The sequence below is a fragment of the Schistocerca americana genome, chromosome 3, assembly GCF_021461395.2.
Source record: "Schistocerca americana isolate TAMUIC-IGC-003095 chromosome 3, iqSchAmer2.1, whole genome shotgun sequence".
In the NCBI taxonomy this organism is placed as follows: domain Eukaryota; kingdom Metazoa; phylum Arthropoda; class Insecta; order Orthoptera; family Acrididae; genus Schistocerca; species Schistocerca americana.
Window position 1 is genome coordinate 770,412,068 of NC_060121.1, and position 15,710 is coordinate 770,427,777.

General features: G+C 40.7%; 1 protein-coding gene across 1 annotated transcript in view; it reads left to right on the forward strand.

Annotated features, from left to right (window-relative positions):
• The window catches only part of LOC124606712 (UDP-glycosyltransferase UGT5-like), a 199,176-nt gene that overhangs the window by 34,905 nt on the left and 148,561 nt on the right, over positions 1–15,710 (forward strand). The window lies entirely within an intron of this gene.

Consider the following 15,710-nt stretch of genomic DNA (forward strand, 5'->3'; position numbering starts at 1 on the left):
AAACTAAATTTCTGCACAACTACTCGCATCACCATAGAACTACTTAGTGGGTGCAACTGAGGAAATTCAGTGTAAGAGTTGAAGTATCATGTTCACTGCTCAACAACATGTCTAGATGTTTATCTCTGCTCCTCACCAAGCCCTAGTCACACACACACACACATAGTGCATGAAGTATCAACAACCATGCTGTTCATGTGTTGAATGGGAAGGGTGCATGATTATCTGAGTTTGACCAAGGGCAGATTGTGTTGGTCTGGAGGCTCATCAACCACACGATTTGTCGGGCATTCGAGGAATGCTGTGGTGAGCATCGCCACCATGTGGCTAAACCAAGGTGAAACAACATACAAATGTGAGGTCGGGCAGCCACCCTTCATTACAGATGTCATGTGTCATAGGCTCGGCAGACTGCTAAAACAGGACAAGGGGTGAACTGTGGCATAACTAACATCACACTTTAATGCTGGGCAGACTACAAGTGTGTACACACACTGTGCACCGAACACTCCTAACGAGGGTCTCTGCAGCCGACGAGCCATGCATGTGCAATGTTAACACCAGTACATCAGCAACTATGACAGAAATGGGCACGTGACCACTGGCACTGGACTTTGGTGCAGTAGCAGAACACTGCATGGTCTGATGAATACCGATACCTTCATCATGCCGATGGGAGGGGACACCTTGACACCTGTACTGCAGGACAGAGGCAAGCTTGCTGCAGCTCCATTATGCTCTGTACAACATTCACGTAGGTATCCATGGATCCAGTGGAGCTCGGGCAAGGCATCATGACAGCCAAGGAGTACCATACACTGGTTGCAGACTACATACACCTCTTCATGATGATTATGTTTCCTGATGACAGTTGAATTTTTCAACAAGATGATGCGCCATGTCACAAGGCTAGGAGAGTGATGGAATGGTTCGAGAAACAAAGTGGCGAATCCAACTGATGGGCTGGCCCCCCAACTCGCCAGATCAGAACCCACCCGACTGAACACATCTGGAATTTACAGGAGTTAGATGACTGTGTGTGTGTGTGTGTGTGTGTGTGTGTGTGTGTGTGTGTGTATGAGGGGGGGGGGGGGGCGGGCACGTGCGCAGATGTGGTGTCAACTTCCTCCAGCGACCTACCAAGGCCTCATTGCTTCCATGTGATGACCCATCGCCACTGTTATCTGTGACATAGGAGAACATACTGGCTATTTGGTAGGTGGTCATAATGTTGTGGCTGATCAGTGTACATTCACATTACACAGTCCAATGTAAATGAGTTGCTCATTTCCAAAACGTCATTTATTAAATTTTTGTGGAAATTGAGTTATTGTTACTACGGCATTCATCAAATTTTTTTACTTCATATTAAACTACAGTTTTTGTTCAAAACATCCTTCCATTACAATTTAATAACAAAATTCTGAAATATGCCTATTTAGTTCCAGAATGTCCCTTATCCAATCCAATATGGCCGGCTTACCTTCCGTTAATTTTTGTAACGAAAAAACCTATATCCTTTGCCTTTTTCTAAGCAACGGTTTTCTTCCAAAAGTGACTCTTACACACAGTGCAACTACCAACCATTTTAAGAAATAGGGCAATTTAAAATCATTATGTAGGGTATTTTTCCATTGAAACATGTTGTTGTGGAACTGGCTGTCAGCTGAAGCTAAGTTTTGTTTACTGTTGACGATAGGTTATGTTTTTTGTTTATTGTGAAGTTGGCACTTGTTTTGTGTGTTCACCATGGCGTTTTTGCTAGTTTTTACTGTCAAAATTCTTACCAATAATAGAAATTAGGCTGTTTTTAAGTGTTGTTCTGCATTTAAAGTGAGAAAATGGTTCAAATGGCTCTGAGCACTATGGGACTTAACATCTATGGTCATCAGTCCCCTAGAACTTAGAACTACTTAAACCTAACTAACCTAAGGACATCACACAACACCCAGCCATCACGAGGCAGAGAAAATTCCTGACCCCGCCGGGAATCGAACCCGGGAACCCGGGCGTGGGAAGCGAGAACGCTACCGCACGACCACAAGATGCGGGCATTTAAAGTGAGTTTCTTGTTTTAAAAGTGTACTGTACAGGCAGCATTATAGGACTAAAAGTTGGTAAACTTTGTGGTTAACCAATGGAGGAACTACAACCTCAGACTACTGAATGACAGGTTACGGAGGGGCCGAAGATAACTCCATGACAGAAGCACAAAGGAAGCAAAGGTATAAAGGATCCAGATAAATGGAAAAAGACAATAGAGAAGCGGAAGCTCTAGACATCAAAGACTTTGCCAACACTACCACAGTGCCTTCATTCTGATCAAGTTTTTAAGTGTAATCAGCTTACAATGCAAGATGTTCATAAGTTTCATGGAGGCTTTTATTCTTTTAAAAATAAAATTGAGCAGGATAACTACATACTTAAATATACCGTGAGTGAAACACCTAAACGGAGGAGAACTAATGAAGAGAAATGGAAACAAATCACTGCAAACTGGAATCACTTTCTAAGCCTACATAGCAAACCTGGAAACACTTCTTTGGTTCAGGCAGGCCTATGTAGGAAATTCTTTTGTGGCATACTTGATATTAGTGAGAAAAGAGCTTAACACGTTTGTAAGAGACATTTCCACTCCAGAAATCTAGCTGTAGACCATAAGTAAAAGCTGTTTGACACTAAAAGGCATTCTACAAAGTCATTCATAGAGAGCTTCTGCCCACTTGAAAAACATTATTGCAGAAACACCAGAATTACAAGATAGTATTTTTCGAGGCTTCTTTCAATAAGTAAGTTTCACAAGGGTTACAAAGTAGAAAGTGATATTCAAGTTCCATATTCAAATTTTTATGAAATATTTGTAAAAGATTATAACTTAAGCTTTGGCTCTCCTGCTGTGGACTAGTGCTCCAAATACATCCAGTTTCAGCTGAAATTAGACAGCAGGGACAAATAGGTTGAAATTGATTTTAATCTCCACAAAAAGAAGACAGAAGCATTCTTTAATTTACTTAAAACTGAAAATGAAATCACCCTATCCTTCGACTGCCTAAAGAATTTTGTTTTACCCAAAATCCTTGACGAGGCATCTTACTGTAGTGGACAGTTCTATTTATTTAACTCTACTATCTGCCAAGGTACATTACTGGACAGAATCAAGACTTCAAAAAAGGTTCAAATGAAATTGCATCAGTAATTTTTCATAGGCTAAAAAATACTTGCTTGGAAGGAGTGACCACGGTAAGGCTTTTTGCGGATGGTTGTGGAGGACAAAACCGGAACAGTTTAGTTCAATGATGATTATGTTTCAATACTGGTTGGTAAATGATGCACCACCAAATATTAAAGACACTGTTTTAGTATTCCCTGTACTAGGTCATTCACATATGCCACCTGATTGTGTCTTAGACAGAACTGAGAAGGAAATTCAAAATTATGACATTATTAAGCCCGAGAAATACATTGACATCTTTAAGGAATGTGAAACTGTTTTCAGTATGACTGAGAGCTGTAATATTTTTGACTGAAAGAAGGTATGTGAAAATTACCAAAAGAGGCCTGGAAATTGGCACTTTAAAATGTCAACTGCTAAAAGATTTATTATAATGCTAGGCAATGTGCCAACCTGTGAAGCACTTGTTGCAGGTGAACCTTGGTATAACACCAATCTCGGACAGGCAAAAAAAGTACTCAAACCTGGATTTAAAGTTCAAAACTTTGAACTACCGTTAGGACTACCTGGAGCAACAGTAAAAGAGCTGAAAGTGAAAGATGTCAACAAGCTTCTGACTCTTCACTTTGGGGAAAACTGATCTCAAAATGAAGACTGGCCTTCTACAAAAAATAATATATTCAATCCAGTACAGAATACACCTGAAGAACAATCTGATGATGAAATCGTCAGTGAACACATGGACAATGAAAACGGCTTTTAATTACTTCACAGTAGTTAAAAGGACAAATCTAAATTTAAAAAGTAAATGTATGTAGGTTTAATGTAATGTTATTTTCTAATAATTTTCTGGTAAATGTATGTTTCTGTCTTTTTCCCTAACTTAACCAGAAATTATTTCAGTTGTTTAAAAAATACTTGCAGACATGGTTTCCACAAAAATTATATATTTACTAAACAAGTACTGTTTATAATTTTTCCCGTATTTTCTTTTTCAACTGTCTCTTGCCCAAAGCTTTAATTTTCAAAATGTCTTCTCCATATCTTTGCTCCAAAAGTCCCTTATCCAAGAGTTTTTTATTTATAACAAAATTTTGAAATCAGTTATTTTTATGATGCTTTTTTAGTAACAAAAATAGATAACTAAGAAACATGCAGAAAAAATTTCAAGTTTATACAAGCAATAGAAATTGTTAAATACATTTTTTACTAATTACCGAAATTTAAGCCGATTGAATAAAGGACGTTTTGAAACTAAGTGACTCAAATATCGATACATGCTGACCATTTACAAGTTTTTTATTTTTTCAATCAGAGTAATAACTGGAAGTTGGTAGTGCTCAATTGCCATGTTAATGGCATTTGCCTAAAATTACAATTTGGTTTACAAAGTGTATTGTACTTAGTCAATTTTAAAAACAGATTGGTTCTCATTACTAAACTAGGCAGATACTTATCCAATTTTATCTCCAATATATTTGTCTGTTCCAAGTAGATCAAAATCCTGTTCTTTTGCTCAGGTCAAAAACCCATCTCACATATCAGTAATGCTTCCTACGAAGTATACAAAATTAACATGTGTCATCATCATAAACATTTGCTGTTTCCTATATTGCTACTGAGACTTTCACATTTTGTCTTCATCAGTCATGCCCGAATCACCATGTCCCAAGTACATTGTTATCAAAGGCAGCCAACAAATTCATTAGGCCTATCTTCTTACGTGCCTCTAGCAACATTCACGTCTGTGTCTATTCAGGCAACTTGGCTGGATCACTCAACAATTGTCTACAATTTACAGATTTAAAGCATGTCAGGGGTGAAGTAGGACCACAACTTTATCTTTTATAAAATAAATGCATTAGGGAAGTCTCCTTTACTGATGGTGACTAGTTTCGGACTTGCATCCATTCTGAAACAATACTATGGGAACAGAATAACAGCAAATGTTGTAGTACTGATGAAAGTACAGCACGAATATGACAAGCATCCATCAGGGCACAAACAACATCATATACCATCTTCGTGACTGAATACGGTTGTGTATGCTTGCATGGAACAAACACAGCGAATAATCTAAACAATAAAATAAACAAATGACTCCATAGTGCTTACACAGGCCTTATGATGTCACAAAAGACTTAGGACACAGTCATGATAGCATCTGTAATATTTATTCATATTTACACCCACCATATTTCTCTTCATTGCATATTTTATGTGCACACTGCTAATTCCAGCCTCTGGCGCTATCACTCGGTAGCTATTGGTGACGTCAAAAACCACTACTCTTCGCTCTGCTTATTGTAACTTTAGTGTAAGCCTACACTACCGTATCTGCATTACCATCCGAATTTTTTGCTGTGGTTGTTCCAAGCATGCACTCATAACTATATTCAATCATTAGTGAACATGGCATGTAACCTCGTTTGCATCCTTTTGCAACATTAATTATTGTCATACTCGTGCTGCACCGGTATTACTACTGTAACATCTGCTGTAAATTCTGTTCCAAGGATGGTTTAAGAATGGGCACAAATCCAAAACTAGTCACCATTAATAAATAAAGAAGACTTTGAAATGCAACTTGAGAAAGTAGTCCATTTACTTTATTAAATTACCTTTGGGTTAGTTATTCGGTCTACCCTCCCAAATCCAAATTCCTCCATCAGACTCATTCCTCAGTGTGCACAATATCCTTGATTAAATAACTGGATCCAGCACTCTGAACTGAAGCAACTGCAATAAATCTGCCTGTTTCTTAAAGACAATGTTAACATTCTTAGTGACAATGTTGAAACTGAAAACTAATGTGGAAATTAATTATAAAAGCAAGTGACAACCCTCAAATATGCTTCTTTGGCTGTTTGCATGCAGGAACGATGCACAATGCCCTCCCCCTCTCGAAAAAGCACCATTTTGGTTTCTGAAGCAGGTTTCTAAATATGTATGTAAAAGAAGTTCGTTTTTCTTTACTTTGACATGTGGTGAGAAGACTAATACAATAAAGAAGACTGATACAATATTTGCTGACCTCTTGAACCCCCCCCCCCCTCCAGGTTCAACCAAGTCAAGTCAAGAAGACATGAGACTTATTTGACTGCTCTTATCACACTCATACCTGTGAAGCAAGAAATACCAGAATACTATACTTCTTTTGCTGGAAATCTCAACTGACTTCTTACTGTACATCATTCAAGACATATGAATGCAATAGACCTTCAATAGTGTTCATGTCCAATTATAAAGGAAGTTCCAGGAGGAATGGTCAGTATTTGGAATATGACAGGAATGATAATTTTAAACAAAAAAAGGCTTGTAAGCTTGGTTTCTAGGTCGCATACCATAAGAACTATGAGCAGTTCTGTAGAAGAGATGAGTTTCACAGAAGTGAAGAGTGAACAAGGGCTGATAGCTCTTAAGCTATACATTTTTGAATTCATGTTTCCTCAGTCACTCAGAGAGGTTATTGAGTATTACATATCCTTTTCTAAACTGAGGATCTCTCATTACTGAAGCCTCCACAGTTCACATAAAAGACATTTTCTTAGGATCTTTGCTGTGGACAAAATGATGAACAATTTCTTCCCAAGAGAGAATCACATTAATGTCCCGTAGAAAACTCAACAGCTAAAGTTATGAATTGGAACCTCCTTGTGCCCTGCAATCTTGATTGTGGTGACAGACTGATCTAGTACAGCCCAAGGTTTAGGTTAAGTTGGAAGGTGGCAATTTGGTTGAGAGTTGGTGAAGCTAACGAATCTGAAAGCAGAAAACCTGGATGTGGTAACAAATTGACTAGTAACACAGCTTCATGCTTACATCTGTACCACATATACAAGGGGGAGGGTCCAATATGTAACTAACTCTGCTTAGAAGTATTAAAAACTTCCAATAAGTCATTTAGATATCAGTGGTAACAGAATTAAGTATCTTAGAGATACTCCACTTAACAACAGGCAGAATTTGGAAATTGATTTCATTTTAAATTCACACAGAATCATTGTAAGGATCAAAATTTTATTTTGATGCTCTATACACAGGTTTTTTGACAAGCTAAAAATGCTCACACATAGAGCTTTCTTCATCAGCATGAGAAGGAATTATTTTTGTCTAGCATTCAAGGGTTATCCTTAATCTCAACTAAGAGGAAGAATCATACCAAGAGAGAAATAAATGCAGTACAGGTGTCAAGGTGTCCCCTCCCATCGGCATGATGAAGGTATCGGTATTCATCAGACCATGCAGTGTTCTGCTACTGCACCAAAGTCCAGTGCCAGTGGTCACGTGCCCATTTCTGTCATAGTTGCTGATGTACTGGTGTTAACATTGCACATGCATGGCTCGTCAGCTGCAGAGACCCTCGTTAGGAGTGTTCGGTGCACAGTGTGTGTACACACTTGTAGTCTGCCCAGCATTAAAGTGTGATGTTAGTTATGCCACAGTTCACCCCTTGTCCTGTTTTAGCAGTCTGCCGAGCCTATGACACATGACATCTGTAATGAAGGGTGGCTGCCCGACCTCACATTTGTATGTTGTTTCACCTTGGTTTAGCCACATGTTATTTCAGCTTAAAAAAATTGACATGTCCCACATCCACGAGGATGTCCTCAGCACGGATCTATGGAACGAAAAACTAATCTAATCTGGGTGAAGCCGTGGGTTTTACAACGACACGATAAAAGCATTCAACAAAACTTGTTAGGTGGGCTTACGGTGGAAGACGTCAAGTTGTACATCAATTACTTAAGAATGGATGAGCATACATTTCTGTATGTGCTCTGTGAGGTGTATCCTCATATCACAAACCACAATATTCACTTAAGAACTGCTACATCTTCAGAAGTAAGGCTCACTGTAACACTCCGATTCCTTGCTACATAATAGGGTTATGTTAGGTTAGGTCAGGTCAGGTCTCCAATCTTCTTAATCTATTTTTGTATTCAGTATGCCTCACGCTATAAAGCGCCTCATCAGCTTCATAAATCTCTATTAATTTTGTAGTTGTCGGCACACACCAATTGTAGTTACCGGCAATGTTTATAAAAACACTACAGACGACAGAATGCAGCGATGCTAGCGCTCCATCTGGTAACATGTCACATTGCAGTGAACAGAAGACAGGCGATTTCTTTGATCAAATCTACAGCGAGGCCCTAGATTTGATCAAATATTGGACGACATTTGACAAAGTCCCTATTACACCATCAAATATCTTTGACAAAGATATTGGACAAAGAAATTTGATAGTGTAATACCGGCCTACGTCAAAGATCTTTGTCAAATATATTGGACGGAATATTGGATCACATCTTTGATCAAATCTTTGACAAAGAAATTTGATAGTGTAATACCGGCCTAAAACAGATCAACTGTTCACATACAAGCTTGTGCACTGTGCAGCCTACATCGAACGATGGACCCTCTATTACCGAGCACACCGATAGATGTCGCTACGGTCAAGGTACCTACAACTACATCTACATTGATACTCCGCAAGCCACCCAACGGTGTGTGGCGGAGGGCACTTTACGTGCCACTGTCATTACCTCCCTTTCCTGTTCCAGTCGCGTATGGTTCGCGGGAAGAACGACTGTCTGAAAGCCTCCGTGCGCGCTCTAATCTCTCTAATTTTACATTCGTGATCTCCTCGGGAGGTATAAGTAGGGGGAAGCAATATATTCGATACCTCATCCAGAAACGCACCCTCTCGAAACCTGGCGAGCAAGCTACACCGCGATGCAGAGCGCCTCTCTTGCAGAGTCTGCCGTAACGCTATCACAGTTACCAAATAACCCTGTGACGAAATGCGCCGCTCTTCTTTGGATCTTTTCTATCTCCTCCGTCAACCCGATCTGGTACAGATCCCACACTGATGAGCAATACTCAAGTATAGGCCGAACGAGTGCTTTGTAAGCCACCTCCTTTGTTGATGGACTACATTTTCTAAGGACTCTCCCAATGAATCTCAATCTGGTACCCGCCTTACCAACAATTTATTTTATATGATCATTCCACTTCAAATCGTTCCGCACGCATACTCCCAGATATTTTACAGAAGTAACTGCTACCAGTGTTTGTTCCGCTATCATATAATCATACAATAAAGGATCCTTCTTTCTATGTATTCGCAATACATTACATTTGTCTATGTTAAGGGTCAGTTGCCACTCCCTGCACCAAGTGCCTTTCCGCTGCACATCTTCCTGCATTTCGCTACAATTTTCTAATGCTGCAACTTCTCTGTATACTACAGCATCATCCGCGAAAAGCCGCATGGAACTTCCGACACTATCTATTAAGTCATTTATATATATTGTGAAAAGCAATGGTCCCATAACACTCCCCTGTGGCACGCCAGAGGTTACTTTAACGTCTGTAGACGTCTCTCCATTGATAACAACATGCTGTGTTCTGTTTGCTAAAAACTCTTCAATCCAGCCACACAGCTGGTCTGATATTCCGTAGGCTCTTACTTTGTTTATCAGGCGACAGTGCGGAATTGTATCGAACGCCTTCTGGAAGTCAAGAAAGATAGCATCTACCTGGGAGCCTGTATCTAATATTTTCTGGGTCTCATGAACAAATAAGGCGACCTGGGTCTCACACGATCGCTGTTTCCGGAATCCATGTTGATTCCTACATAGTAGATTCTGGGTTTCCAAAAACGACATGATACGCGAGCAAAAAACATGTTCTAAAATTCTACAAGAGATCGATGTAAGAGATATAGGTCTATAGTTTTGCGCATCTGCTCGACGACCCTTCTTGAAGACTGGGACTATCTGTGCTCTTTTCCAATCATTTGGAACCCTCCGTTCCTCTAGAGACTTGCGGTACACGGCTGTTAGAAGGGGGGCAAGTTCTTTCGCGTACTCTGTGTAGAATCGAATTGGTATCCCGTCAGGTCCAGTGGACTTTCCTCTATTGAGTGATTCCAGTTGCTTTTCTATTCCTTGGACACTTATTTCGATGTCAGCCATTTTTTCGTTTGTGCGAGGATTTAGAGAAGGAACTGCAGTGCGGTCTTCCTCTGTGAAACAGCTTTGGAAAAAGGTGTTTAGTATTTCAGCTTTACGCGTGTCATCCTCTGTTTCAATGCCATCATCATCCCGTAGTGTCTGGATATGCTGTTTCGAGCCACTTACTGATTTAACGTAAGACCAGAACTTCCTAGGATTTTCTGTCAAGTCGGTACATAGAATTTCACTTTCGAATTCAATGAACGCTTCACGCATAGCCCTCCTTACGCTAACTTCGACATCGTTTAGCTTCTGTTTGTCTGAGAGGTTTTGGCTGCGTTTAAACTTGGAGTGGAGCTCTCTTTGCTTTCGCAGTAGTCTCCTAACTTTGTTGTTGTACCACGGTGGGTTTTTCCCGTCCCTCACAGTTTTACTCGGCACGTACCTGTCTAAAACGCATTTTACGATTGCCTTGAACTTTTTCCATAAACACTCAACATTGTCAGTGTCGGAACAGAAATTTTCGTTTTGATATGTTAGGTAGTCTGAAATCTGCCGTCTATTACTCTTGCTAAACAGATAAACCTTCCTCCCTTTTTTTATATTCCTATTAACTTCCATATTCAGGGATGCTACAACGGCCTTATGATCACTGATTCCCTGCTCTGTACATACAGAGTCGAAAAGTTTGGGTCTGTTTGTTATCAATAGGTCCAAGATGTTATCTCCACGAGTCGGTTCTCTGTTTAATTGCTCAAGGTAATTTTCGGATAGTGCACTCAGTATAATGTCACTTGATGCTCTGTCCCTACCACCCGTCCTAAACATCTGAGTGTCCCAGTCTATATCTGGTAAATTGAAATCACCACCTAAGACCGTAACATGCTGAGAAAATTTATGTGAAATGTATTCCAAATTTTCTCTCAGTTGTTCTGCCACTAATGCTGCTGAGTCGGGAGGTCGGTAAAAGGAGCCAATTATTAACCTATTTCGGTTGTTTAGTGTAACCTCCACCCATAATAATTCACAGGAACTATCCACTTGTACTTCACTACAGGATAAACTACTACTAACAGCGACGAACACTCCACCACCGGTTGCATGCAGTCTATCCTTTCTAAACACCGTCTGTACCTTTGTAAAATTTCGGCAGAATTTATCTCTGGCTTAAGCCAGCTTTCTGTACCTATAACGATTTCAGCTTCGGTGCTATCTATCAGCGCTTGAAGTTCCGGCACTTTACCAACGCAGCTTCGACAGTTGACAATTACAATACCAATTGCTGCTTGGTCCCCGCATGTCCTGACTTTGCCCCGCACCCGTTGAGGCTGTTGCCCTTTCTGTACTTGCCCAAGGCCATCTAACCTAAAAAACCGCCCTGCCCACGCCACACAACCCCTGCTACCCGTGTAGCCGCATGTTGCGTGTAGTGGACTCCTGACCTATCCAGCGGAACCTGAAACCCCACCACCCTATGGCGCAAGTCGAGGAATCTGCAGCCCACACGGTCGCAGAACCGTCTCAGCCTCTGATTCAGACCCTCCACTCGGCTCTGTACCAAAGGTCCGCAGTCAGTCCTGTCGACGATGCTGCAGATGGTGAGCTCTGCTTTCATCCCGCTAGCGAGACTGGCAGTCTTCACCAAATCAGATAGCCGCTGGAAGCCAGAGAGGATTTCCTCCGATCCATAGCGACACACATCATTGGTGCCGACATGAGCGACCACCTGCAGATGGGTGCACCCTGTACCCTTCATGGCATCCGGAAGGACCCTTTCCACATCTGGAATGACTCCCCCCGGTATGCACACGGAGTGCACATTGGTTTTCTTCCCCTCTCTTGCTGCCATTTCCCTAAGGGGCCCCATTACGCGCCTGACGTTGGAGCTCCCAACTACCAGTAAGCCCACCCTCTGCAACTGCCCGGATCTTGCAGACTGAGGGGCAACCTCTGGAACAGGACAAGCAGCCATGTCAGGCCGAAGATCAGTATCAGCCTGAGACAGAGCCTGAAACCGGTTCGTCAGACAAACTGGAGAGGCTTTCCGTTCAGCCCTCCGGAATGTCTTTCGCCCCCTGCCACACCTTGAAACGACCTCCCACTCTACCACAGGTGAGGGATCAGCCTCAATGCGGGCAGTATCCCGGGCAACCACAGTCGTAGTCCGATCAGGGGATGCGTGGGACGAGCTGGCCGTCCCCGACAAACCCCCATCCGGACCCCCACAGTGATGCCCATTGGCAACAGCCTCAAGCTGTGTGACCGAAGTCAACACTGCCTGAAGCTGGGAGCGAAGGGATGCCAACTCAGCCTGCATCTGAACACAGCAGTTGCAGTCCCTATCCATGCTAAAAACTGTTTTGCAAAGAACGTCTGAACTAATCTACAGAGAGCGCAAACAAATCGACAAAATTTAAACGGTTATTAAAATACAAGATTGCCTAGTAAACGCAGTAATGCTGCTACTTGCGCACTGCTGACACTGCTCGGCGGCGGAAGGAGACTAAGCGGAATTACACTATTCAGGTACTAAAACGCGATGCTACACTCTCAAATACTATAATACGCCCGAAATTTATGAATTATACAATGCAAGTACCAAAAACACGCAAAGAAATTAAGAATTAAACTATGTAACAAACGAGTGAGCTAGGAGTATACGACTTGCTGCTCAGCTGCTTATCCAACGGCGGCAGGGAGCACACTGACTGACCAACCGACACTGGCCGTTCAAAACAAAAACAGTAGACAAACGACTACGCGAATTTACACTATTCAGGTACTAAAACGCGATGCTACAACTCTCAAATACTATAATACGCCCGAAATTTATGAATTAAACAATGCAAGTACCAAAAACACGCAAAGAAATTAAGAATTAAACTATGTGACAAATGAGTGAGCTAGGAGTATACGACTTGCTGCTGCAGCTGCTTATCCAACGGCGGCAGGGAGCACCGTGATCCCTTGCGGTGGTAGCCATCCTTGGCAGCCCAGGACTACGAGCGAGGGGCGGGAGTCTGCAACGTGACGTTTGCACTTTGTATTAAAAGGAAATTTGTTTAAGGGGCTCTGGAACGCCCTATACTTGCAATGTTAAAATAACGCTTATAAATTACATCTTTCCTCACAAAGTATTTGAGGTAGGAAGTTGAACTTTTTACAGATTATTTATTGGAATATGGGCTACAACTTAACACAGGTATTTTACAAAATTTTAGTTCAGTTATTAAAGATGATTTTTTTTTCAATTGTAATGAAAATTCACAACATTTTTTTGCAATTTTTTATTTATATATTCAAAAATATACAGTTTTTTGGAAAAAGGCTGTGTTAAATTATGCAGAAGGTACTGTGTAACATTTACTGAAAGTTTGAAACAAATATGTTAGGAAGATCCTTAGAAAACATGCAATTAGTATGAGAAAATAAAAGTTTTGGGAATCGAGCGACAAAGATTGGATTAACTTTTTAGTGGATTCCGGGTCCATAGGATGGATTATCTTCATCCTCTGCAAACTCCTCCTCCGGCTTCCTCTTGTTCCTCCTCCTGTTTACTCTTGCTTGTATTTCTAGACTCTTTACAGCCCTGTCTGCAGCCCGAAGGCGTTCTTTGTCTAAAGCAAGCATCGCTCGTACCATGTTAGAACCTATCTTCATTCCCATATTTCTAAATACCTTGCACCTTACAATGTTGCCATCATTGAAAGTCGCAACAGCATCATACACACCAAAGTGAAGTGTTTCTATTCCAACAAATACAGTCTTGGGGATTCTCGACCATATAACACTATTTACACTTTCATTGGGGTTTTGAGTTTTTCCGTGAATACACTTTTTCGACAGTTCAGGTGCTGCTAAGTCTCTGAAAAGAGGTTTTATCACCTCCATTATTGCATGAGGCAGACTATGCTTATGAGTGTACACTTCACCAGTTAGCAACACTTTGTTATATTTACACCAACTGTCTTCTTCTTTGGGACACAAGCTATGTTGGGGATTTTCATCGGTTGAAGAAGTATGAAAAAAAAGAGCCCAAACAGCCTTCTTCATTTCGTCGACACTTTGTGTATTTTGCCTAATAGCCATTCCATAATAGTTCTGTACTTTGTCAATTACACTGTCAGTTAACCTTCCCTTCCCATCCAACCCTTTACCATCACTGAGTTTTTGTTTTTTGTACGAAGCTTTCAGTCGCCGAAGTCTTGTTCCCATTCGCTTCTGTATGTGTCCAATACACTCAAATTTCTGCACTACAACATCATCACCATAGGGCTTCAGTCCTTGAACATGTTTGAAACTTTTTGAATCACCATCACCAAGGTAATTAACATATCACACTTTATCACAAGCCTCAGAACGCTGGAATATACTGGCAACACCAGCCACTTCCATTCCTCCACTACTGCCACTATAGTTAGCTTTGCAATTATTTTCATGTGTACCTTTATATTTTTGTGGACATCTACAATACTTTGATATTACTGCTACATCTAAAACTTTCTCTGTATACATACTGGTGGCAGATACTACACCATGAAGAGATGTGTGTCCCCGTTTATGCCAGGTACCATCGAACGCTGCAGTCAAATCTCTGTTACCATTATTTACCATTACTGCCTCTTCCACAGCGTTCTTCATAGATTCTATACAGACATCTTCTACTTTAGACCCTATTAATTTATTATAGGTCGTAAACTTTGTTGGGGGATTTGGAAGATTCATGATGCCACAGAAAATTGCACCTGCAGTAGCACCCTTACCAACTGAATGCAAGGAATAAACAAATCTAATGTTGTGTTCGTAGATTTTGCTACCATTTTCTTCAGTTGCAGTTACTGCAACACTGTTCCAAAAGGTGGTCATGTATGAACACTTATCACATTTCAGTTGTATTTCACTAGCAAGTCCTACGTGCTTTATTATGGAGAGTTCCAGACCAACTTCATTACAATGAATACATCTTACACAGTTTGAAAAAATTCCTTTGAGAACCAACATATCAAATATTTCATTCACATCCGATTCGCCCATAAAACATTCATAGTTTTCACTCATTGAACCAAGCTTCTTCTGTGAAGTATTTTCTTTCCCACTTTGACTGCTATGGGCAGGTGTACTTGAGAGGTTAGATTCACTCACTTGGTTATCGTCTTTATTGTTTCCAGTAATAACACATACCTTTGGCTTTCCAACATTTCTCCTTTTCTTAAAAGCCTTCAGAGGATCTCTAATAACTTTACTTTTACTCATTATTATACTTCAACAAAACAGAGACTCAAGAAACGGAATTAATTACGAATATTTTCGAGATAACGACAGAGTAAATAAACATGAAACAATCGACATTCACACCAGCGATATATATTGAACCATCACAGGTTGGCCACAATACATACTTTATCTCACATCACTAAAATGTACCTGATGAACACGGACGTTAATAATAACACCATTTGACAGCAGTTTAACAGCGCCACAGTGGGTCACGCCCATGTAGAACACATTTCAAAAAAAAATTTAAAAATAGTTGTAGTCTTCGGAATTGAATAAATTATATATCTATTAAAAGGTAA